Source organism: Globicephala melas, chromosome 10 (genome assembly GCF_963455315.2).
Source record: "Globicephala melas chromosome 10, mGloMel1.2, whole genome shotgun sequence".
NCBI lineage: Eukaryota > Metazoa > Chordata > Mammalia > Artiodactyla > Delphinidae > Globicephala > Globicephala melas.
Window position 1 is genome coordinate 9789619 of NC_083323.1, and position 5910 is coordinate 9795528.

Sequence of the window (5910 nt, forward strand, 5' to 3'; positions counted from 1 at the left end):
TGCAGCCCGGGAGTCTGTATGTTTAAGGAGCTCCCCAGGTGATCATTTACTTCTGAACTCATTTATTAAACATGCACGTAATGTGTTATAATTATAACACATTATGATATATGCACGTTATGATATATAAGATAAACATTCAGACAGAAAAGTAAATCTCCTTCTCTCCTCATTCTCCACCCCTATGCCCAGAGGCAACCACCAGTACCAGTTCCTTTGTGTCGTTCTGGAAGCGACTCTGCACATTCCCAGGTGATTCTCTCTGACCTTTCAGATCCACAGCGTCTTGGAGTCCCAGGGTGATGTCTCTGGATCATTCACAGACCAAACTGTCATTCATTCATGCCTTTGTTCACTCACTCAAAATTCACTAAGAGCCTGCGGGACTCATGCCAGGCACAGCCCTGCCCCCAGGAGCTCACACAAGAGGGGGAGCCATTCGCAAAGGCAGCACTGCCCAGTGGCTAGCTCCCAGCTCTGCAGTCAAGATGCCCTTTTCAGCAAGACCCTCACTCCCTGAGCCTCCACATCCCCAAATGTATCAGGTAGTAATGGTACCTGGCTCTCAGGGCAGTGATGCTGTGGGTCAAGAGAAATGATGAGAGCAGAGCAGGCTCTTCAATAAATGCTTATTTCCTTCCAGAAGACAAGCCTTGCCTGGAGCAGAGACAATGAGAACAGGGAGATTTTTCCAACATAGGCTGGCTTGGCTCGGGGCCAAAAGGAATGAATTGAGGGTGGGAAGGGGCTTCGTTATCTCTCCCCTCTCTCAGGAAGAGATCTCTCCAGGGTGGAGTTTTGGGTGCTCTGGGGCCTGGGAGAGCAGCTGTGACTACAGCATCCCTTGGCCTGGTGCACAGGGACCCCAGGTGATAGAGGAGCCAAGCAGCTCCCTCTGGATCTCTCTGAATCAGCCCTTACCTTCAAGGCCTGCCTCCTTCAGGTAGCCTTCCTGACTGTTCCAGCCAGAAAGGGAAAGGGAAGGAGTGTTTATTACCTGCCGGGCTTACTAGGTGCTTGTCACTGGGCCTGGCACTTTCATACTTCTTAAAATCTAACTTAATCTTCCCAACCCCTCCTGGAGGGAGATAGTTCATACCATTGCACAGGTGAGGCAGCTGAGGCTTGGGGAGGTGAAGGGACTTACTCAAGGCCACACAGGGAATCAGTGGCTGGGTATTTGTCTCCATGGGGGCTCTGAGCCTCTCCTGTCCTCTCCTTGGGACTCCTCCCCTGAGGGCCTGAATCTCCCAACAGTAAAGTCCCAGGGCCTGTGGAGGGACTGGGATCGCTAGGTTCCTGTAGCTCAGACACTCAGAACTCAGTGACCCTGGCTGATCTGGCCTCTTTCCTCCTCTCTCTAAGCCTCGATGACCTCATCTGTCAAATAGGTAGATTACCTCACCTGTCATAGGGAAGGTGTCTGTGAGAACATCTACACACACAGTCCGTCCTCAGCTCCTCCCCCCGCCCTCTCCAGCTCCTCCAGCTCAGAAGGCCCCAACAAGCTCAGCACCCCCCAGGCACCATCCAGGTCCACGGCCCCCATCTCCTGGGCCAGAATCCTGAGCTCTCCCTTGAAGTCGCCCCTTCCTTGCCCCCCACACACAGTCACTGAGTCCTGTAGCTTTTCCCAGCAAAGAGCTCAGCAGGCTCCTACTCCCACAAAGATACAAGCTCCTCCCAGGGTGGGCCCAAGCCAGGGTCTTAGTTTGAGCCGCTGAACTCTAGGAAGCCCCTCTGTCAGGTTCCAAAGCCTCACTGTTTTCGGGCCAGCACATAATTCAGCTGTGGCCTGGACCCCTCCAAGGCAGAGCGATCACCAACACTCAGGGCCACCTGTTCAAGTGACATAGCCTCCCAGAATCATCCCAAGTTTCCCAATTGTAAGTGAACGCATTCAGGGCACTTCTAGGGGTCGCAGTCTCAGTCCTGAGAGTTTTGGGTAGTCAGGGCCCGTCTTCTCTCTGCCGGTGCCCCTCGCGTCGGCCCTGGGCTTGGCACCAAGGAGCACCTCCGCCCCGCGTGACCCGGACCCGGCCTGCAGCGCCCTCAGCGGCCACGTGGGGGCAGCAGGCGCGCGCCCTCCGCGCCGCCCGCCGTCAGAGTTCTAGCCCTGGGAGGCAGGCCAGGACGTTGCGGGAGGGAAAGCATCCGGGAAACGGGGGGGACCTGGGCCTGGGGCTGGCCGGGCGTTGACTCCCCGCTAGGGCCCCAGGCGGGTCGCCTCACCCCCGCAGCCTCACTTTCCCCATCTATCAAGTGGACACGGCAGTCTGCAAGGGCCTTTTTGACCCTGGCAATCCGGAAGCAAGATTTAGTAACAAACGGAGAGGGGCTTTTGTGCCAGGTGTCCCTGCTCACAAAGCAAGGTCCTGCCTTGGTCTGACCGAAACCTCTCATACCCAGGTGGGGAAAAGGAGCCAGGAGAAGGAGGTGAGTCCCCTGAGGTCACACCTGACTCCAAGCCCAGCTCCCTGCCCATGGAGATCCCCATCTGCAGACGGGGGAACCCGAGTCCCCAAAGGGGAGGGGATTTGCCGGTGCTCTCACACGAGGACAGGACAACGCTGAGCCTCTGTCTCTGCCCAGTGCGCCCTCCACTGCCTCCCTGGAGGTTTAAGGACTTAGCAATCCCACCTCCACCCCTTACTTTGACTTGGAAAATTAAACGGAACAGGAATTGGCAGCTCACTCTGCACGCAGCGGGAGGAGGGAGAGGCTCCACAGGCCCCGTGGGAGGTCCTGGACTCAGGGAATAGCCCCCTTCACAACCTCCGGAGTGTCTGCCATGTGGGCCCTGGCAGACCCTGAGGGCCAGGACCTGCTTCCCACTTGGCCCTCTTCCCACGTTGCCTCAGGGCCAGCCTAACACAGCCCCTTCCATCTCCCTCATGGAGAACCAAAGCTGGGGGTGGCCTTCACAGCCCCTGTGCGTGGCCTGTCACACGTGCACGACACAGCAGCTAGGAGAGGCAGATGAAGATACTGACGTTCAGAGTGGGTCAGAGGTGGGGCCAGGACTTGAACCTCCCTCTCTCCAGGCTGTCTATACCACTGAGCTGCCCACTACATACCTCAGAACAGGAAAGGAGGGCAGAGGGGATATTTGCTGAGGCTCTGCCTTGAGCCCGGCCTGGACCTGGCATGCTTGCCTCATGCAGAGCTCCAGCTGCTCTGAGAAGCAGCCCCATCATGTATTCCACTTACAGATGAGGACTGAGCCGTGGCCACCAGAAGGAGTGAGCAGACTGGGATTTGAAGCCAGGTCGGGTGGCTCCCACACCTTGGCACAGAGCCCAGGGTCTGACCTATCTCCTGCACAGGGGCCTGCAGGCTGCTTCCCCGTGTGGTCCCAGAGCCCAGAGACCAGCAAGGGGAGCAGGTTTCTAGGGTGGGTTGGGCAAGTCAGGGCACCTCCCTGTGCCTTGGTTTCCCCAGCCCTACCCACTCAGCACAAAAAAGTACTAAGGATGGGAATTCCCTGGCAGTCCAGTGGTTAGGACCCTGTGCTTCCATTGCAGGGGGCACGGGTTTAATCCCTGCTCAGGGAACTAAGATACCACAGGCTGCACGGTGTGGCCCAAAAAAAAGAAGAAAGAAAAAAATGTACTAAGGAGAGCCTTCCAGCCAACTGGGCTAGCGTGTTCCAGTCAGTGCCAGTGGTGGGGGAGAGCATCATGGGCCAGGCTTCCAGGACACCCCCGCCCAGGTTAAGGAGAGAGGGAAAGGCACAGCCAAGGGCAACCAGTGTCAGCATCATGGGCCATGATGGGAGTGGCAGGGCCAGAGGATGAGGGGCTGATGTCACGATGGTGACAGAGTTGCGGTCCTCCCCTGCCACCCAGTGCTCAGATCCAGGCAGTGCCCAGCCTTGGCACAGGGTGGTAATAGACACACTCTTGGCCTCCAGGACTGCCCTGGTCAGAGAAATATGTCAGCAGAAGGGCCAGAGGTTGCGCACCCTCTTCATCGTGGTTGTCATCGTCATCACCACCACCATAGTCATCAACGACTCCAAAGAAGTTCAGAGAATTTCCTCCTGACCCGAGTGAAGCCCACTGCATGGAAGCAGGAGGCTGGGTAAGAAGCCCTCTGGAGGCCTCCCCTGCTGGGGTAGGGAGAGCGGGCAGAGGCTTGAAGCCTATCGCATGAATTCTCTGCCTGGGAGTCCGGGAGACTTCTCAGAGGAGGTGGCCTCCTCTGAGCTTTAAGAGACAGGTTTACGGCTCCACTCGTATGCGGTACCTGAAGGAGTCAGGTTCACAGAGACAGAAAGTAGACTGGAGGTTGCCCCCAGCTGGGGGAGGGGGAGTGGGAGTTAGTGTTTAGTGGGCACCACGTTTCAATTTGGGAAGATGATGGTGGTGATGGTTACACGACAATGTGAATGTACTTAATAACACAGAACTGTGCTCTTAAAAAATGGCTAAAATGGTAACTTTAAGACATATATATTTACCACAATTTAAAACACACACAATTTTCATTAAAAATTTTTTCTTTTTTTTTTTTTTTTGGCCACACGTCCTGCAGGATCTTAGTTCCCTGACCAGGGATCGAACTGGTTCCCCCTGCAATGGAAGCGTGGAGTCTGGACCACCAGGTAATTCCTTAAAATTTCTCACTGAAAAAAATTTTTTGATTGAAAAAACCTTCCAAGAAAAAAAATGAAATTTACATTTTATTTAAAAAACAAGAACTGAGCTGGAATTGGGCAAGCAGAGCAGGGGAAAGGGGAGTCCTGCAAAACTGTAGAAGAGGAAAGAGAGTGTGTCCTCAAAAGGCAAAGGCACTGAAGTGGGAGCACAGAATGAAAAGGAGGAAGGAGGTGGGGCAGTGCTGGGGGCGGGGGGCGGGGTGAAGGCAGGCCCCGCCCCGGCCTGAGATCCCAACCTTCCCCACACAGACTCACACTGAACGAGACATTCCAGGCTCCCGAGACCTCTCGGTCATCATAACTCAGGGAGTCTTAGTGTCCTATGGTCCTCCCGCCCCTACCCCAGCTGTCACACACAGACCAGCCCTCTGAGAAGACCCTCAGGTCTGTCCTCTGCTGAAAACCTCCTGGGACCCCCGCAGTCTACAGGATAGGATCCAGAGGCTTTGGCCTGGCACTCAAGGCTCCTGGCCCCAGGTGACCTCTGCCATCACTCCTCGGGGGGTTGCACCAGACCCTGCACCCGCCCTCTGGGCACCAGCGCCACTTCAAGGAGTGGCCCTGTAGGAGGCTCTGCTCCTGGGGTCCTCGCCCTGCCCGCCCCCTCCCTCACTGGTGCCTTCGCTCTCCCTCCCTCTGGGAATGCCTTCTCCCGTGTCCTCCGGCGGCGTTGACCTTGCTTCCTCTTCTGAGTGCCTCCTGTACGTCGCGTCTCCACAGACTCCAGGTCCTTCCTGGTGGCAGCGCACAGTAGGAGCTCAGGCGGCATCTGCTGAAGCACTGGTTTAAAGAAACTTTCCCGTCCACCCTCTTAACTCAGTGGGTGCAGGTGGAGCTGGTAGAGAGTCAGGTGTCAGGAGCCCTGGGTTCCTGCCCTGTTGAGATTTGCTGTGTGACCTCAGGCAAGGGTTTCCCCTCTCTAGACTTTGCATACAACCTTCTAGGAAGTGTGGCCTCCTGGGAAGTCAATCCCGAGGACGTGCTCCATCAGAGAGCAGTAAAGGTGGGGCAGAGGGAGTCATCAAGTTCCATGACCTGAGGGCAGGGCACCCTCATTGACAGGGCCAAGGCCATAAGCCCACAGTGGAGTTTTCTGGGTGCTCACACTCCCACACCCCCAGAACTCTGCCCAGCACTTAGCTGAACCCGCCCTGGCCTGCCGGAATGCCAGGGAGAGGCCAGAGTTCCATCACCAGCGCCACTACCGCTGTCTTGCTCCATGTCACCGCCGTCATCCTCATCCCCACCAT

The 5910-nt window shown here is 56.3% G+C and overlaps 1 long non-coding RNA gene across 1 annotated transcript; it reads left to right on the top strand.

Annotated features, from left to right (window-relative positions):
- The first annotated feature begins 2185 nt into the window (after window positions 1-2185).
- On the top strand, window positions 2186-4606 carry LOC132597915 (uncharacterized). Its single transcript, XR_009565415.1, has 3 exons — window positions 2186-2436; window positions 3914-4083; window positions 4537-4606. It is a non-coding gene; the product is annotated as an uncharacterized lncRNA (long non-coding RNA).
- The last annotated feature ends 1304 nt before the right edge of the window (window positions 4607-5910 follow it).